Here is a 20,917-nt window from a genome sequence, read left to right as displayed (position 1 = left end):
GGGCGTGCTGCTGCATAGTTGCCAAGTTTCTCTAGTCTCACTGTAGAAAGGATAATATCTAAAAGGAGAGCAAGTAGATGAATACTTCAAGCCTAATTGTGCAACTCTTAAATTGGCAGGTGGGGATTATTGATTCTCTTTACTAATCACACTCTAATTTAAAAGTAGAAGGAGCACTTGACACCTTTTATTGCTGTTATGGGACTTCTGGGCTTTCCATAACCATAGAAAAAAATTGAGATAAAATTCAATAATCCTAAAGATGAGGGGCTAAAACCTGATTTCAGCCTGAGTAGGAACTTGAATGGGAGTTTTGCCTGAATAGAGTCCAAAACCCCCATTCTGCTTTGTTGAAGTCAATGGGAGTTTTGTCATTGACTTCAGTGGAAGCAGGGCTGGGCCTTAAGGAATTTTAAGATCCATTCTCCTAAGCCACTGCCTGATCTGCAAGAATCTTCACCTCGATATTAATATTTATTCTTTGCATTATCATTACATCCAGAGGCCCTAATTGTGCTGGTCACTGTAATTACACACACACACACACACACACACACACACACACACACACACACACACAGAAAGACATGGTCCTGTGCAAGGAGCTTACACAAGGAACACAAAGTGACATTTTAATTTTTAGGTCACTTCTGGAGAGTGCAGATACCCCTTCCTTCTGGTTTAACCTAACAGACTTAGCCCTATTGGCCCACACTGTGGCCACCTTGTGTTGGTCTCCTGGCACAAGATGGTCTCTAACTTGGAAGATCCAAGCAGCATGGATTCCTCATGCATGGGAGAATCTTATGGTGGCATAAGACCAGGATAGCAGCTCTTGCACCAATCACCTGCTTCACACATCCATCGTCCAATCAGCATAAGGGGTGTGGCCAGGAGAAAGGAAGTGGCTGTGGTGTCCATTAACCCTGGTGATCCCCAGCTGCAGGAACATTCTTTGGCCAGTGTAAGGCAGTGAGGCAGCTTTCCTTTACCCTGTGGACTGGACCAGCAGCAGAACAGCCTTAGGACTAAAAGTCTGTGAAGGCAGCTTAAAGTTAGTTGCTCCTACTCCTGAGCACCACACAGACATAGCTTGGGATCCAACCCAATGACTTCAACAAGAGCACAAGTAGGCCCATAAACCCATAAGCAAAGATTAATTTTAGACTCTCTGAAATACATACCCACTAATCCTTTTGGAGTCCTTCCTATCAGAAGCTTACAAACTAAATAAGACCACTCATACTTCCTAAGAGGGTCATGACAGAATTACAGTAGCCTAATACCTGTGAATCAGCATAGGAAGTTTCAATTTAAAATAATCTTAGCAAGTTTAGGGCAGATCCCACAAAGTGCTGCACCTCCTCAACTTCCATTGACTTGAGCAGGAGCCAAGGATACTAAACATTTTATAGGATTGGACCTTTAAATTACCAGAAAATTAATTATCAAAGATTTATTTTTTGTGCATCTTTTTCTTTGGCTAAAGGATAGACAGTGGCTGAGGTACAGATTTTGTCAGCCATACTCACACTAAGTAGTACTTTAAGAATAGTTCCATTGAGATCAGTAGGATTATTTCCAGGTTCAGGTACTACTTAGCATGGGTACAGGTAGCAGAACCTGGCAATGAGTGAGGGCATAAGTTTACCCAGAGAACACCTGTTAGTGTTACATAGTACAGTGGGGATTCAAACATCAAAAATTTAAAAAGCAGTAAGAAAGGCAGTAGCAGCAATACCCAAAGCAGCAACTTCTATAAGGCTGAACTATAGCACCAAGGGATGCAGCCATGTGTCCGTCTTATTGCTCTTGTATCAGTTCATACAACTGTGAACAAAAGGGTCAAAGAGGAGACTAGCTACTGATGGGAATACAACTGTCACAGAAGGTTGTTTTGCTATTTCTGCAAGGGATAGTGTTGCACAACACTAATTGTTTTTTCAAAAAAGAAGTCCCCTGTGGCTCTTTGGGCAAAATCCTGCAGCATTTACTTGAGCAAGATTCCTATTGATATGGATGTTTTGTCTAAGAAAGAAATGAAGACTGAAAAACTTGGCCCTTAAATGCACTGCTTCTGCTCCCATTGAAGTCAGTGGCAAAACTCCCATTGCCTTCGATGGAGCAGGATCAGTTCCTGCACTTGACTGTAACCCCCTTATTGCTTCTAAGGGCATAGGAGTTAATTCTGACAGATGCAGAGTACTTTCAACACCCATTGGAATTATCAGGCGCTATGGTGTAAAGAAGGGATGGGTAAACTACAGCCCATAGGCTGCATACAGCCCATCTGAGTTTTTCCATCAGGCCCTCCAGCTTAACCAGTGGTCCACAGAGACGTTGCAGAACAAACTGTGCAGTGAGGCAGCAGCCGCTCCCCCTTCCCAGCCCCACCTCTCTCCCATCACATGGGCCCAGCAGCACCCTGGCTGGAGCACAGCAGCCATCCCCCTCCTCCACTGCTTCCCCCCCATCACATGGGCCCAGCAACACCCTGACTGGAGCCACTTCCCCCAAACAGCCCCCCCACCATATGATTTCTATACACAGATGTGGCCCTCAGGCCAAAAGGTTTGCCCACCCCTGTTGTAAAGAGCAACACACTGCTTGTATGTCTCTTCATAGCAGTGCCTGGGTCTTCCAGGGTCTTCTCATCTTAGTACCCCTACCAGCAGCTTTGTCCCCACCGTGGTATTTTTCTTATGAGTTCTTCCAGCCAGGTTATACATAGCCTCCCCCAGGACAACAGAGGGTCCAACAAATAATAGAAAAACCTTGTGTCAGATCATCAGCCCCTGACACTGGGCCCAGTAGTCCTTACACCTGCCTTCCCTCATGGCTTCACAACCTCTCTATCTTTCCAGGCTCCATGATCTCTGAAGGTTCACCCTTCTTTCAGGGCAGGGACTCACAGGGCTCCCACAGCAAATCTCAAATTAAAACAAACTTAAACTGCCTCAATCTTCCTTAGACAGGAACCTCCTGCCCTCTCAGGTTTCCCCCATACTCTGTTCCTCAGTTGAACACCTCCATAGGTTTCTGTGTTCTGCTCATCACCAACAGCATCTTTAAGTCACTCTTAACATCAGTCTCTACTACCAAGAAAGCCTACAACATTCTTTCACTACCACCCTCCTTCCATACTGTGCTTCCTCTCTTTATAGTAGCCACCCAGCTCCTCCCACAACTGGGAATCATCCTTAATTGGGCCTGGACCACCCTCCAGGTGAAACCAAATGCCCTAATTGAGCTCTCCAGCTCCAGTTAACTCTTTCAGAACCAGTGTGGGGTATATACTCATTGCATATCATAGCACCTCTCAAGACCTGGCCCAAAATAAGATTCAAGACAGAACAAAAAAGGCTCAAAAGATAAATGTTAGCCAATACCATTTCAATAAATTGTATATTCTCTCTTTCCTATAATAGCCATGAGTTTACTGTTCTGTATGAGAAACATTATAGCTACTTTCCTCACTGTATTGAACAGCAAGTGGTATTTGTACTTCAAATAAAAATGATGTAGTACGGGGTCCTTCGTTTCACTCACCCATGAATTTGTAACTGTTGTAAAGCCAGGGCTTGAGCCTGTATTTGGATCACCTAGCAAGGGCTCTTGAATATGTACACCATCCCACTGAATTAATCTGCAGGATTTGGCCTAAGATCAACAGCACTCTGCGTAGATGAAGGTGTCCTTGCTAGGAGATCCCTGATGAAGGATCAGAGCTTAAGTCACAAGCCAAACGAGAAGATTTCTCTTTGAATGCTGTCTATAAGATGTATTTAGTAACCCAAAATTGGAACTTTTTAAATTATTTTTTTTAAAAGACACAAATATCCCATCTAAACAAATAACATTTAATGAGAGCACATCCATTGCTTAGGCCCTGCACAACATACAGCTGCCTTAGTGGATGGTTGTAAAATGGTACTGAATCAATGGGGGATGTCACCAGCCTTGAGCTACAGGGTGAATGCTGAGTTCATGCTGAACATGTATGAAGAAAAGAAGGGCAACTCTGAAGGGGGGGAAGGCGGACCTGACAGACGAGTCAGAGAAGGAAGGTGTTCATCCTTCCCCTCTAGAATACCATTGTAAAACTTTAAACAATCACTTCTAAACCACCACTTGAGTCCGGGAACAAAGTCTTCCGCACTTCTCTTAATACCTGGAGAGGCGGGAACAAGACTAGGTGGTGGAGCTATTCCTACTACTAGAGATTGTCCATCATCACTATCAATATCATCAATGTTCTCTGGCCCAGGATGGAAATCAGCATTCTTTTCTTCAGCTGCTGGCTGATGAGCTGTGGACAATCTTAAAATGTTCCATTTCTTTCCATCTATTAATATAGCAGAATCTCCTTGGATTTCTGTTATCTGCAAAGGGCGTGAATATATTGAACATCCTTTTTTGACTCTGTATATCAGCTTCACATAAACAAAATCTCCATTTTTAAATGTGTGAGGTTTAGTACCTTTCTTACAATCTAATATTGCCTGTATTTCTCCTGTTTGTTCTTAACATATTCACAAATAGTTGCATCAGAAAGTTTGGTTGAAAGAGTAGAACGTGTAAGCCCTTGAAAGGTAGTGAGTCGTGTATTGGCCTTGAGTCCTCTTAACAATTTAATGGGTGATATTCCTGTTGTTGAGTGTGGAGTGGTAAGCAAACAGTATTTCACATAAAGCTTCTTTCCATGATCTTCCTTGCAAGCTGAGACGTGGCAAACTTTCTTTCACCAGTCTGTTCATTCTCTCAGATGGTACAAAGAAATTGTTTTGTGCTTGATGTCATTGCAAATAAGGTAGTGTTGCATTTTAGGAGAGGTTAATTGTATTCCTTTGTCAGTTACCAATTCCTTGAGAAATCCTTCTCAGGGGAAGACTGATACATGAACTTAACCACTATTTTACTTATAATCTTTTCAGTGAATGTAACTTCCAGTCACTTTGAAAGATTTTTGCCATAGTAATGGTAGCCTCTTTGTGTAACAGGCTGATCTTCAAATGATCCCATTATGTCAAGAACCAGTTTTTCCCATGAACAGTAGGGATAGTCAACTGATGTGAGAGAGATGCTGAAGGTTTTCTATGACTTATCACTATTAGCACAAGCCTTGCTATTCTTGATTATTTTCTCAAGCTATTTGTGCATCCTTGGCCACCAGAAATTTTATCTCAGTCATCTTTTGGTTAGACTCATTCCCAGATGTCCTTCATGTGCCAGGTGAATGAATCATTCTCTCAGATGTGTAGGCATAACAAGACAGTAAATTCTCAAAATTCATCCATTTACAAGGGGCAGCATATGTGATATATGTCTATATGGTTCCTAACGTTCTGATGTCACCGTCTTATAAGGCCATCCATTGACTATGCAAGTCTTTGGGTCCTGAAATACTTTATCTTCACTCATAGCTCTTGCCCGCTCTGTGATCACACCTTGAGTTGTAGCAATGACTTATAGTTGTGCAATAACAATCTTATCATCTTTCTCTATTGCACCCACTTGCTAAGGTCTGGGCAGGCAAGACAGAGTCTGCAGTAGTATTCTTGGCATTTGGAAAATTAACTGTCTGGAAACCAAAGTCCATTCATTTGTTGGCCAATTTGGCAATTCGTGGAGTTGCTTGTCCAGAACCTCACTTGGTGAATAAAGCTGAAAGATTTGTGATCAGACATTAAGATAAATCTTCTACCCCACATGTAGGTTCTGAAGTGTCTTACTGCCTAAAAACATGCCAGAACTTGTTTCTCAATGACAAAATAGGATTTTTCTTGGATCAGTCAGGGCCCTGGAGGTGAATGCAATAGTGACTTCTTGTCCAGTTCTTTTGCTGAGTCAGGATAGCACCAAGACCATACACACATGCATCTGTTGTGACAATTGTTTGCTTCTCAGAATCAAAAGGGCTAAGACCCACACTGGGTCTTTGTTTTATCTCATTAAAGCTGTTCTTGTATGCTTTATCCCATTCAAACCTGACTTCTTTTTTTAAGGAGATGACACATAGGAACTACTTTCTAGTAAACTGCTGTACAATCTTTGAATAGTATTTGCACAATCCCAAGACAAATCAAAGTGTGATGCACCAGAGCCTGACAACAAGAACAAAAATGGCTTTCACTAGGTCTCGTTTTCGTTGTATGCTGTTCCAAAAAATCATATGTCCTACATATGTCACTGAGTCAATACAGAATTGATATTTCTGCTTGCTGATGGTAAGTCCATGTCATCAAAATTTTTCTATAACCTTGTTTCTATAATCATGTTTGAACTCATCTTTGCCATACACTAGAATAACATCTTGAAAGTAATACCCCCCGTCTCTCCAAAGCATCATTCTTTGGAATACAGAAACTGCAGAGGTTAACCCAAATGACATCTGTTTGAACTGGCACAAGTCTTCTAGAGTGATGAAAGCTGTCTACTTGCAGGATTTTTTCATTAAGGAAATCTTGTGTTAAACTGAGGACAAATCAAAGGTAATAAAGACTCTTGCCTCCTTCAAGGTGAGAAGCATTTCATTGATGTTGAGTAGAGGATGACAATCCACAACAATGTTTTACTTTAGATTTCTCAAGTCCACACATATGCAGATAGCACCATTGCGCTTCTTGGCAAGAATGACAGGAGAAACCCATTTTGATGAATCAACAGGTTCAATTATATCTGCTTTGCATAGATTCAGAACCTCCTCCTTGAGTAGTTGTTTCAGTGCAATTGGTATGTTTCACACTTTATTGTGTACTGGCACCACATAGTTTTTTAGCTGGATCTTGTGCTTTAACTTCTTTGCAATACCTGTGGTATTGATAAAAACTTTCTGGAAAGTTAGAGACCATTCCTGGTTTTGGCGTATCCTCAGTTTGCAGGACAGGTCCTGTACTATTTGGATCTAGTATCATCTGAAGAACCCTTTGATGATTCCATCTGAAAATAGAAACTCCATTTGGGGATACATAGATTTTCCCTTAGGCTTTACCTGAGGGTAGCTGTAAAATGGGGATGGGAGATCAACTAAACCCTCCTGGGTATATGACTGAAGGATGCAACTCAGATTGGGATTTGGCAAATAACACAGTATAGAGTTGGTCAGGAATTATAATGGAAGGAGAAACAGAATCCACTAATATCCTCATCTCATGGCCATTGACTCACACTTAGAATCATAGACGATTAGGATTGGAAGGGACCTTAGGATGTCATCTAGTCCAACCCCCTGCTCAAAGCAGGACCAACCCCAACTAACTCATCCCAGCCAGGACTTTGTCAAGCCGGACCTTAAAAACCTCTAAGGATAGAGATTCCATTACCTTTCTAGGTAACCCATTCTAGTAGTTCAGCACCCTCCTAGTGAAAAAATGTTTCCTAATATCTATCCTAGACTTCCCCCACTGCAACTTTAGACCTTTGCTCCTTGTTCTGTCATCTGTCACCACTAAGAACAGTCTAGCTCCATCCTCTTTGGAACCCCCCTTCAGATAGTTGAAAGCTGCTATCAAATCCCCCACTTGGCAGTGTGGAGTGGTGTAGTAGTCTGTCACATTCACCATCAGCATTCAATTTACCCTCATCCTCATCTATGTGAACTCCAGATACAACAGAAGGATAGTTTCATTTCCCCAAATCGGACTAACTTCAACAGGTTAGTTACTAGTTCCAGGAAACAAGCTTCTTGCAGACTGTAAATTGTTTGGGGCAGGGACTTAGGGCTGTATCTTATCCTCAAACGTTTTAGGAACATAGTTCCCCCAGGAGCTGGGCCCTGGTGTTCACATCTGTCTGTACAGCACCTTGCACACTATTGACACTATACAAATCTGTTAGTAAATAAGCATCCACATAGCAAACATCACAGGTGAGACTAGGAGTGAAGAATGGGAAGAACATCCCACAGCTCTCAGAATGTTTTGACCACAAATTCAGCTAACTGAAATAAAAACAGTCAGACGTCCAAGAACTTTTTAAATAACATTTCTAAAATAGCCGCACTCTAAAATCCACATGCAAAAATTCCTAATGTGGTGGGTTTTACTGAACTATAAACTACCTTAAAAATGCAACATAAATTAAAGAATTAACTATTCATAGCTCCCAGTAGGGAATCCAATAATTAATATATAGCTTAATCTACAACTTTCACTATCCTTATACAGCTCTAGCACTTTGGCCTGCAGCCCCTTTGTTTTAATTGCTCTTGCTAAAGATAGAACTCTTCTAATGCAAAATAATCTGGTGAATTCTACGTCTGTATCTGGGCTAAACTGAGGGTTCACAAGAGGAAAAGAAAATAGCTCAAAGTATTGTGAAATCTGCTTGTATTAAAAGAAAAAATGTTTTACAGAAACTTAAAATATTATATAAAAAATGAAATTAAATCCCCTGGAAAAAAATTGCCTTTTCTTTTTATTGTGGCTTTGTCCTCATGATGAATGTTTCATGGAATATCCTTTGATCACATACAATTTTAAGGCACAGTATCAACTTGCCAGCATGCCAAATGTTATCTTCCTTAAATGAACATAAATCCCACGCAACATTACTGGTATTTATACAAAGATGTGGGTTTTTTAAAACTCCAGTATTTTTTTTTAAATTAGATATATTGTTTGGGTGATCATCAACCCAAACATAACTACATTTATTGATACCAACAGAAGCCTTGGCTGAGTTAGAACTGCAGAATTGAGTTTATAGATAGGAAAGCTAGATACAGCTAGATAATTTCATTATCAACATAATAGTGACATATGCACATCAGCTGGTATTAATCATCATTATTGCTTGAGGCTCAGTCATGTAATTAGCAATTGGTGGTACACTGTAAATTTAAATATTGTGGGAAAAATATGGTCTTCTTAATTTATGTATTAAATCTCATTTTAATTCAGATAAGACTGCAATTGTCTGATCCTTAAATTGCATAAAATGCTTGTATTTTCTCTAGTGTTCAATTTTTTTGATAGTTTATTCTGTTGTGTTACTTTTGGTGGAATTAAGGGGACTCAGAGTTACAGATGTTAAAATTATATTCTTACTGTGCAACACTTTACAGTTAACATGGTCTGGGATTTTAAGTATAGAGATATTTGCCTGCTTAATCTCTTAGCAAACACACAAAAATTCATGCCACAATTTGTAAATACAGAATAAAACGAATTCAAAACAAGACAAAGCATTTTGAAACTGAAACTGAGTGGCTATGCAAAATAATTTAATTAAAACTTATTTAAGTCCCTTTTTCAGAGAGAGGATATTGGTTAGAATCCCTTATTTCATTAAATATTCCTTTTTAGTGGGGAAGAAAAGTTAGCTTGTTGTTGGAGATTTACTCAGTGGTTTCACAAAACAGACAGACACGGGGGGCAGTAGGGGGGAGTGGAAGAGATAGGATAGAAAAGGTGGGAGAAATACGAGTTTTAACTTATATTTTTAAGACTCAAGATGGCTGGTTAGCCACAGATGAATTCTCTGGCCAGCAGGTTGATCATGACAGCTGTTGCTCTGGACTGTGGCTTGCTTCCCCAAACTGAGACTGCATCTGGCTAATCTCAGCAGGTCCATCCCTTTTACTGGTCCTTCTCAGGCTGGGCAGAGCTGTGGGTGCATCTCATTTCAACATGCTGGTACCATACAATTTAGTTGGTTTCAGGATCAGGTCAAAAACTGAGGGACAGAGGATTGAAAGGAACGCACAAGAAAAGCAAAGACAGAGCAGGATCTTACTAGTATCAGCCTGGTGCAGAAGTGATGACCACATGTCCTCAGTGGTATGTTATGGTCTGTGATCCTCACAGTTCACCAACAGAGGCCAGAGTCACTGGAGAGAAGCTGACTGTTGGCCTGTACTAGGGAAATGCCCAGGAGTCTATATTTTTGCCTCCCAGCATCTCTCTTTTTTTTTTTTTTTTTTTTTAAAAAAGGGACATCCCATCCTATGGGAGGACTAGGCCAGCCTCTCACTATCCTGTCCTTGAATTAGGCCTAATTTTTAAACATCAATTTTTGTCATTATTTTCTAGTTCCAATCCCCTTTTGATTACAGATCACTACTTCAACATAGTTCTTGGATCATATTAGTAGTCCGTTTATGTTTATATAATCCAATTTCTTAATCTCCTTTTCACACCTTTTCTATCAATATTCATTGTTATAGGTTAATGCAACATTTTATGAACTTTCATGCAGGTTTTAACAACTGAGCTCACAACTGGGGTAAGCCTGCTAGACCTCAATTATTATAACACTTTTTTTGACTAAGAAGAGGAAGGTTAGTAGTATTAGACTAGTAGGCATTAAAACACAATTTGTTCTCAAGGCACTCTAAGCAGCAAATGTTATACAGGTATCACTGACCAAGATTTGCAAGAGTGACTGTGATTCTGGATATCTCAATTTTTGGGTGCCCAAACTGAGACACTTTAAAGAGGGCAGATTTTCAGAAAGTGACGAAGACGAAGAAGTTCTCAGGTCGGGCACCCAAAAATTGATGCACCCAAAACCACTAATCACTTTTAAAAATTTGCCTACTATGCCCAGAAGTAGTGTTCGATGTCCATCATTTCCAAGTTGCTAATGAGGCTCTAATTTACCTTTGCTGCAGCCGTATGGATCTCTCTGTGCAATTTGCACCTAACAGCACCACGACACAATAAAGCTGTATTCAATGGTTGCAAATGTCATGGTGATTTTAAAGTTTAAAACAATCATAACCCCACCCCAATATTAAATATTTGTTGAGACTAGGAGTAGGCACTGCAGTATCTTTGCTTCTCTAGGAAATTCCAGAACAATGGCTGATACAAATATATGATTTATATAAATATTGAATGTTCACAACTCCAGTTGAAGTCAATAGGAACCGCAGATGCTCAGTACCTCTGAAAGTCAGACCCATATTATATAAGGAATTTTGTAACACTAGACTCAAGAATACAGCTCCACCAAGGTTCATCTCAACTTCTCTTTTCCTGCATTCTCACTAAACTTGTATTCACTTTTTTCTCATCTCAGTTTCTAAACTTTCAGGCTTTACTTAGGCAAAACTCCTTATTAAGGTCTGTAGAATTTAGCCTAAAGTTTTTTTCTCCAGAACTCATTGTATTATTTCAGTCTCCTACAATAACTCAGTCACACCTTTTTGCATTAAATAATTCTCCACACAGTCCCTCATTTTCCTAATCTTTAGGGAGTGATTTTGGAATATTTAATCACCACCCACCAGTAGCAATACTATATATTCTTTTTGAATCAAAGGTCTTCTTGACAAATGATATTATACAATGCCTATGCATAACAGTTCTGAATTAAAGGTGAAGTTTTCAGTCTCAACTCATATTTTTCTTGCTTTTTGTTTTTAAGAGAAAATTTACCATTATTCTGATATATTGTAGCTATGTGTATTTCAGTCACCATCAAGCTGCATGTTTTTATTACCAGGCTCCTAAACTATGAAGCTATGGTGCTGAGATAAGGAGCCTCTTAAAGTATACCACAGACTCCTACAATGTCCTTCCCAATTGTACTCTTCTGGCACATTTCTTTAGCAAACAACACTGGATTCTGCTGGCATGCATTTCTTACTATTCATTAATGAGTCTTTATACCTTGATTGAGCAAATTAATGTCAGTTACTTCACCAGGAAGGAGGAGGCTCAACTTCACAATAAAATAAACCTCCAAATGTCTCATAATGGGGGAGGGGACATTTTCTTAGTATTTGTTTTTAACACTTTCCTTAGGGAAATGATCTTTCTTACACTACAGACAATTTCCATGGCATAGCCTGCTGACCCTCCCTTTCTATATCCAGCTGCATTTGTGAAATGGACTTGTTCAGACAGTGGTCAGAGAATTAAAAAAATAGATAGGAGTCATGCACTTGGAGCAAACATTCATTGCATTGCTTTACTGTCTTACTAAACAAGCAGAAGACTCCCACATTCTCATGCCTTCAGTGCACAGCTGCTACTGGGAAGTTGCCCATTGCTACTCACCCCCTCCCACCTCTCTCAAAGATTCTTGTCTAAAGCTACCAAACCTCTCCTGCTAGCAAAATTTGTTAGAGCATAGGGAAATAATGTCATTTAAAAACAAGTTAAAAATTACAGTCACAGATTTCCTCAGTGAAGGGAGATGGTAATAGGTCACCTTTTCAGATAACAGAAAACAGTGATGCACAGAGAATTCTGCATATTAACTGAGGAGCCTCAGTATGAGAATATAGCTTCTAGCTTGAGTTTCCAAAAAAAAAAAAAAAAAAAAATCCATGCAAAGGGTATTTTATGAGGACTATGTGCCTGTAAGGCACCTAGCCTACTTTTGGCACTATATAAATAATAAGTATCAATATTAAGTATCAATACATAATATTTTCAGCAGGTGACCTCCATTGGTGTGCGCACAACACTTGCATAGGCATTTTTAGCATTGTCACTGATGCATAAAGATAGTAATGCTCAAAGATGCGTGCACAAACATTTATGATTGCAAAGCTGCACATGTACTAATGGAGCTTGATTTTAGGCCTCTTTGAAAGTTTAGCCATGTACCTGCTGCATAGATAGCCTCTGTCCTAGCTCATTGGGAGGGAGAATTCCATCACCTCCAGCCCCCACACCAGTCCACCCACAACACCTAACTATTCAAGGACAGAATTTCACTCTAAGAAACTATGATACTTCAGCATCATCTGATAGGTTTTTCATTTCCAAAATAGCACATTTTTCTTCAAATTGAAGGTCTAAGTGCCATATTTAATGCTGCCCTCTTTACCTTATATCAGGGCAATTGAAACTGGGATTTTCAAAGGGGCCTAAATGTTTTTCAGCTAGCAAATATTTTAGGAATGTGTAATCAGATAGATTCCTCATCGTGTTCTGAAAATTAAGAACAAAATATAAACCTCAGCCTAAGCATTTGCCTGTGCCTGACTGGATTTGTCACTAGTTCTGTACCCGTTAGAGAATGGGGTTATACCTTTTTTATATACCTGGGTTGGAGATAATAGGACTCACCTGTATGGTGAGTCAGCAGAACTAATTCTGTATCTGTATGCACAAGACCTAGTGGTTGATATCAGGTGAGTCAGCAAAATTAACTACTGAGACAGAGTTTATCTGAACAAATCATATCATTTCTTGTGTGTTATGTGTGAAGATTAAAGAACAAAATGGAAGAAGAGTTGTACTTTGGATAAGAAGATGATAGAGAATAAAAGGAAAATATGGCATGTAGTATGCCCCTGACATGGCAATTCTGTTTGTTAAACCTACAATCAATTTGTTTCGTAAATGAGACAATATTGTACAGCTTGACTCTCATCTCTCTGACACAGCAATAATTCCAGGGAGCCCCCCAAAGTATTAACTGTTTTAATTTTTAAATTATTTTTAAAGTATTCCTAAGTTCTAGGCACCAACATTGTCATCTAACTACAATTTCTCAAGTAAAAACACGTGAGATTTGCCCATTAAAATCCACTTCATCTCATGGGGATTTGATTAAGACAAAACAGTACTTTATGTACAGTCATTCTGAGTTAAAAACTGATGGCATCCTAGAACTAAAAAGTTGGACGTGAATGTTACTGTGGACGTGCCCTTGGAACCAGGGAGCAGCGTCCGGGTTTTCCCTCTCTGGGTCCTCCTCAGAGGGGGACCACCCCTCCCGGCTACCTCCCACCGGGAGCAGTCTTGTGCCCTTTTCAGGGCAAGCAGTTTATGCACCAGGCCCTCAGGTCGGGCCTGCAAAGCAAAGAGTCTCTGGCCAGGCCCTCAGGCAGGGCTGGCGAGGCAAACAGTCTAAAGCCAGGCCCTCAGGCACGGCTGGCACGTGAGCAAGCCGCTCTCGGGAACGGCACGGCGGGGAAGGCTTTCTCACGGAGGATAGGAAAGGGGGGAGAGGGACACAGGCCCGCCCGTCTCCACTGCGTCCCAGCCCAGGGCCCTGTCAGTGGCAACGGTGTTTGCCACTGGGTCGGCGGGGCTCCAGCCGCAACACGCCACCCAGGTTGTCCCTGACTCAGCCACTAACGTGTGGCAATCCCTGGGCTTCTTCCTCCCCGAAGCCCCCGGTACCTGCCTCCTCTGGGTCGCTGAGGTGGGGTAGACCTGCTAGGCCCTCGTTGTCCACAGGCAGCACCTCGGGTAGCTCAATGGGCTCGTCTTCAGGGGGTAGCTTCTCCAGGTCCTGCGGTCCCCACGCTTTGGGCAGAGCCGGTAGATCCTCAGGGTCCCAGGCTCGGCACTGCTCTGGCAGGTCTGATTCTGGCTCCCAAGCCCCGGGTGTCTCCAGGGGGTTCTCCTCCGGCTCGTAGTCCACGGGGAGCCCCGACGGGCCTTCTTCCAGCTCCCAGGCCGAGGGGGTCTCTGGCAGTCCCTCCAACTCCCAGGCCATAGGGTACCTGGGGGAGGCCTCGGTCGATCCCCAGGCTGGGTTTAAGGCCGGCCACTCCCTCTCAGCCCGGCTCCCCGGCCCAGCCTTGGCTAGGCACTCCAGAGGAGACACATCCTTCCCCTTCAGCCACCTCCCACCAACTGAGCTCGCCGGCCTGGCTCTTAAAGGCCTAGCTCCGCCCCCCTGCTTCCGGTTTGGTGGGGCCACAGGGGCCTTTAAAGGCCTAGCTCCGCCCCCTGCTTCCAGTTTGGTGGGGCCACAGGGGCCTTTAAAGGCCTAGACCCGCCCCTTGCTTCCGGTCCGGTGTTTCCCTGGGGCAGGCCTCTGTCAGCCAGGGTGGGTCTGGCTCCCTCTCTGGGTCCTCCTCAGAGGGGGACCACCCCTCCCGGCTACAGTTACAAATAATAATAATTAATAATTAAACAACATCCTGATCTGATATGCATGCTACATGACCAATTCCAAAATACCATTGGTCTTTGATACTGCTGCTAGATATATAACTGAAATGCCCTTTTACTTTAAATAACATTGTTTATTTTATAAAGACTTTTATGATGGCTGAGTTTGAAAAAAAACATAAGATTACTTCATTTATATTTCTTGTTTTCAAAGAACAAATTTGTAAAGGCCAAATTATGGGGCAAATACAGAAGTTATTACTTTTTCCTTGCTCAGCAAAACTCCCATTGATTTAAATACGAATTTTGCTTGAGTGAAGACTTAGTCATAAGATTTAGTCCTTAATTGAAACTCCATAAGAAATTCTGCATTTGCAAAGAGTTCCAGTAACATCACTACACTATATGCTCCAAGTTAACCACCCAAATGGGATGGCATCACTTTATGTACCAAACACCCCACTGATGAAACACTTTGGATCTATATGTCAGAGCAACTTCCTCATTATCTGAGTTCAAACCATTTCCAGCTAAATCAAAGGTTAGGAAACTGCATAGGTCAGGATTGAGATACAGCCTGTCAACTGTAGGTCACGGGTTCAAATGTGACCCATGTCAGCCGTGACTGAAAGCTGTTCCAATCTGATACAACTCAGAAACCTATGGGAAATGGGCTAGATGGTCACAGTCCAGTGTCTCATAAATAGGTGTCACCATTAGCACCAGTTGGTACCTCTGTCTCAGCAAAGAGGCCAAAGACTGAACTATTCCTCTTACCTCTGGAAGTGGTCATTTGACGTCAAGAATGAAGATCATTGATGGGCTCTGGGTGGGTGGTTGTACTGCCGTTGCCAGGCTGTACCTGACCTTTTCAGTTAGGTTACAGTGCTGTCAAACTAGTACCTTACACTAAAACTTTTTAAACAGACTAAAAATAGCAAAGGGAGGCTGTAATCATTACAACTGACATTTACATTCATTTGTGATCTAAAATAACAGCTAAATTAGCATGATGCTTGTCTGCATTTTACATTACAGTCAGTATGGCTCTGTTAGTAGTACTCTTGTGTTTAGGCAAGAAGGCAGTAAGCTTTGAGTCCCAAACTAGGGCTAATAAAAGCACTAGAGGGATACAATACTTGCATTGTAAAAGCCATCATCCTTAAAACAAAGGTCCCTTCTGATGGTCATCCAAATTTATTATTTATAGGTTTTTCTATGGTGCTTCTCACTGTAGTACAGGGTAAGATAGTACATGAGCATCTCACACACACACATGAATTTATGCTGACAAAACCCCCTGCGGGAGAGACGTATTATCCCCATTTTAAAGATGGTGAACCAGATTATAAAGAGTAAAGCCCACATTTTCAAAAGTATCCACTAATTGTAGGTACCCACTTTAAGGCACCTTTGACTTATTTTCAGAGGTGATGAGCACCCACAATGCCTAGTGAAGTAAGTTAATGGGAGTTGCAGGCATTCAGCCTCTGTAAGTGTCTTGAGCTGGGTGTCCAACAACTGAAAGTTTTCATTGATTTTTGCACTCTTTGAAGTTTTGCCTTGTAATGGTAACATTGTATGTAAGTGGGTTGCTTGTGATTGTATAACTAAGGGCTGGTCAGTGTAGCAGTTCAGCTGTGCGAAATAATTGTTGGAAACCAAATGCTGAATAATACTATCTAAGTGCAAAGCATTAATTAGTTATTATAAATCCTTTATTCAGTTCTTATTTAACCCAAAGGGCCTATCATTTGGGGATTCGCCTAAACAGAAACTTCAGGATTTAGCCTATATACTAAACATCCATATAAATTAAGATGTTATCTAAATACAGTGGTGAGTAAAGACTCAGGAAACATGTTCATTCAATCAGGTCGCCTTTTAAAAAATAAAAGCATTATAAAGAAAAGCTCAACGGTTAGTTTAAAATCTAACATCCTTTTTCTTTTGTTTTGTTTTCTTTTCAATCCCAGTGGGGCAATGACAGCAAACATAAAATATAGGAGAAGCAGAGACAGCTTTATCTCAGAATGTTGACACAGTTTATTAAGTGGCAAATTTACAGAGAAACAAACACCAGGCTGTGACACTTAATGTTTTAATGCTGGTTCTCTCATTCCAACTTTGTAGCTATACTGCAAACATACTTCACAGTCAATAATAAAAAATACAAAAATGGTACTTCCTCTATATCAGCAATGTTTTTTAAAAACTGTTCATTAGATCTTATTTTAAGTCTGCTAATTGGTTTTATAAAGCATTATCCAGGCACTGATAGCGATTCCACAGTTAAGTCTGCATTAGGTTTTTGACTTTGAGATGATACCAGCACTATCTCAAGCATGTCTATAAATATTTCCCTTGGTAAGAATACACAATTGTATGTTTTGTCACTGCACAGCATGTTTCTAAACATTACTGCCGACCTGCCAAAACTCCCTCCTCCCTCAATAGGGATTAAACTTTGAGTAAGGGTGGATGTTGTTTTTCTTTGGTTTTTGTTTGTTTAATAAAGTACGTCGCTCCTATGATGACAAATTTTTCAGTGAGTCCTAACAAAACTCATTCATCAGCACTCTCGCTCCGACTGTCACATCTGGAGAAAAGTGTAAGACTAATTTCTTCTAAAATAATATTTATAGCTGAAGCATTTGGCGGCACAGAGTGGTAATTATAAGTGAGATTTTCCTTCAGAAAAATAATTGAAAAACCGCCACACAAAAATCTGGGGGAAAAAAATAACTTTCCCTCCCCTCTGATTTCTTGTATTTTTTTTTACACCCCATGTGCTCAACACTCCCTCCTCTGTGTGTGTGTCTCAGTCAGTCTGCTCAGGGTTGGAAGTCGTCCAGGCTTGATTTTTATTTTCAATGCACATTTCAGATCCAACTCCACAAACTCTTTGATCTTTCTTTCTGTCTCCTTACCCGGAAGAGAACCCTTGCCTGCTCAGCTGGGAGCTCTGAGCACACGTGGAAAGCCTGGCTCGGCTCCATGTTCTTGCCGAATTTAGTCACACAAAGGGGCCAGAAGGGGGGTTAGGGGGCAGGAGGAGAGGATGAAAGAGGCAGCCGACGGGACATCAAAGGGAGCCGCTGCCCCGCCCCTATGCTCCCCGTACCCCCGCCCTCTGCCTATTTAAGGGGAGGCTCTCTCTCAGGCGGCGCTGCTGGGCTACTCTCACGCAATGCCGCCTGTTTCCCCCCTCCGCATGGTCCCCACACTCTATGGATCGCTGCCGTCTCTCTGCTTGTTCCCAGAGATTTGCCATAATCCACCTCCCTCCCCAGTTTGAATGAAAGCAAATTAGAAAACTGTGTTTTGAATGTACATTTGTAGACAGGGTGTGAGAGGTGGTGGGCTCCCTGCTGTGCCTTAACTTTGTTCACAAACTTATTCCAGCCTGACCTTCTTCCACTTTACGCATTTAAAAATACTGGGCAAGGGGGGAGTCGGTTTTCAGTTCCCCTCTTTATCTGCACTTGTAATCGCCCCTGCTTTCTCTTGCTCTACTCTTACCAAACTATTAGGTCGCGGTCTCTCCTCTTTATTATTTGTTGCTGTTGAAAATGTCTCGTTATTTTTTTTGATAGAGGATGGATTCACAGCCCCGGGTCGATTTAGTCATATCCTGATGTCAGACCTTGGCTAATACCCTATTTCTCATTCCTGTGATTTATCCCACTGGTCCATCCGCTGGTGTTTGCTCAGCTCCGTTACCGATTAGTATGTTTCCTATAATTATTCCCTCACCCCCTCAAGGCGAACTGAGCTTGATTATCTGCGGCGGTAAAAGCCCAGCCCTTTATGCTCAAGTAATATTAAAAGCCCAACTCATTTTCTCTCTGTCCCCCTCCCCTCAAAAAAGTTCAGAGGATGTATCGAGTTACACTGTGGTTGATTTGTCAAACAATGAACTGGCTCCTTCACTTGCACCAACTCTTTAGCCCAAATCCGCAAGAATATTGTGTCTGGTTGTAGGAAAGTGTGTGTGTGTGTGTGTGTGTAGGGAGGGAAGAGGCAACGGAAAATAAAGCCTATTTGCCTAGTTTATTGGGGGAGGATCTGATTTCCAAGTAATTTGTTCTGTCTCAGTGTTTGCAATCTTTCTGTTTTCTTATTCTCGCTCGCTCTCTTGCCCCTCCCTCTCTTTTTTAACTCTACACCCGGGTTTTGTTTGCAAAAGACTACAAGATTTTTCCTCCTCTTCCATTTCTCCCTCCCATCCTACGAATTGAAAGTACCGACAGCTTTGTGTTGTCTCCAGTCAAGTCTGGCGTTGGAGTTGAGGTTTCCTGAGTTTATCCTCTTGTCATAAATCATTACGCTCCCCCCCCCCCCACGCTTCCCCCATCACCTCCCTTCTGCTTTTAAAATGCTCCCACCAAAAAACTATGGGAAAAACTCCAGCCCACATGAAGGGAAAAAAACTGGAGGGGGTGAAGCGGGGAGCCCTTTTACAAGAGACATAGCTCCGTTCTCTTTAATTAAACACACAGCTTATTTTTGTGCAGACTAATTTGGCAGGGAATTGCTGTTCGGATTGTACCTACCCCCTCTGGCTATAAGAAGAAGGGCATCTCCGTAACACGGTAGAAATGGGTACATGCCTCTACTTTTCCAACAACCACCTTTGTTAATGTTTGGACCTCCACAGCGTCCTTTCCAGAGAGAAAGCCTGCTCAGTGCCTGTCCGTAAGGAAAGCAGAGCTATAGGACAAAACACAAACACATCTCTGGACTAATTGTTAAATCCGCCACGTGAAACTCACACTATGGAAAAAGAAACCTACAACATGACTTCTCCCCCCCCCCCCCCTCCAATATTCTTCAAAGTGAACAACAACAAAATCGACACAAATCTCGATGGAACTGGAAAGGATTTCAACATGGCAACATTACCTTCCGATTTAATGTCAATTCCAATCGATTAAATACACGGGTGATTTGCATGTTGACTAGAGACCCACATGCTAATGGTGGTGACAGTATAGTGTTCTCACAGAAAATGTCTATTCAAGATTTTTTTTAAATCATTAAAAGGGTTGACAGCATCTCCATATTTTTTATTCTTCATTCCCAAACTAATTTATTCTAGATCTGCGAATGAACCCTTTCGGCTACCATGAGTAAACAGGACGTGTGACAAGAGCAAGACAGCAATACACACAAATACAAGCAAGGCACAAAAATCACGTGTATATGTTAAAGAAAATTCCTAGGGCATCTAATGGGCTTCGTTAGTTTTCCAAAATAGAAGATCCCTGCTAGAAAACACCAAATGGAACATCTCCTCCTCCTTCTTCTCTAAATTGGGTCCCATTAGGTAGTTTACACTCGTTCTTCATGCCTGCAATAATCCCCTGAGCAAAGGGAGGTATTCTGCAAGGAGTATGGAAGTCCGAACAATTAACATGAAGGAGAAAATAGGATTTGAATTAGGTGCAACTATCATCCTTTACAAATAATCACTAACTTCCCCATTTTCCAAACAACTGCCTCCTAATTACTTTACTCAAATCGTCTTCAAGGGAGTGCTTGTTTCATTAAGGGGACATTGTACAGTTTGGCTTTTTTGTGGGTCTGTATTTTTAATGTCTTGCTTTCCAATTTATTTACTGGACTTGTTTAACGTGACAAACATACAGTATCCCCATTTCTCTTTTTCTATTCAGGGTTTGTCGGTTTTATTTCTCAGCTGGATTTTGACTACAGCTTGCACGGGAAATAATGAAAAGAAAATATTTAACTTTTGGAATTTCATCCTAACTTTTATGATTATGTCACAGCAGAGAGCAGGGTTTTCTTTTTAGGTGTCTATAAAGTGTGAAAATTATACTTTGTTTACAATGGACCGAATATATCCTTATGTTTCTATTTCATCCGTGTTCTTGAGCTTGTATAGTTCTCAATTTTACAACGTATATACAAAACATGACTTGTAGTGTTCCAATGCCACAGTCATTTCAGCTGGTTCCTGCACATGTTTTCACTACACTACATAGATAGAATAATCAGAGTTAATGCATATTAATGACATATTTCCAAATGCCCTGAATCCGGGTTGTTTTATACAGATATCGTGGATGCTGTTTAGCACACAGGGT

Source organism: Emydura macquarii, unplaced genomic scaffold, assembly GCF_026122565.2.
Source record: "Emydura macquarii macquarii isolate MOO-44397 ecotype Brisbane River unplaced genomic scaffold, CSIRO-AGI_Emac_v2 contig_2863, whole genome shotgun sequence".
Lineage (NCBI taxonomy): Eukaryota > Metazoa > Chordata > Testudines > Chelidae > Emydura > Emydura macquarii.
The sequence above is the reverse complement of the archived record's forward strand: the minus strand, read 5'-3'. Positions refer to the sequence as shown.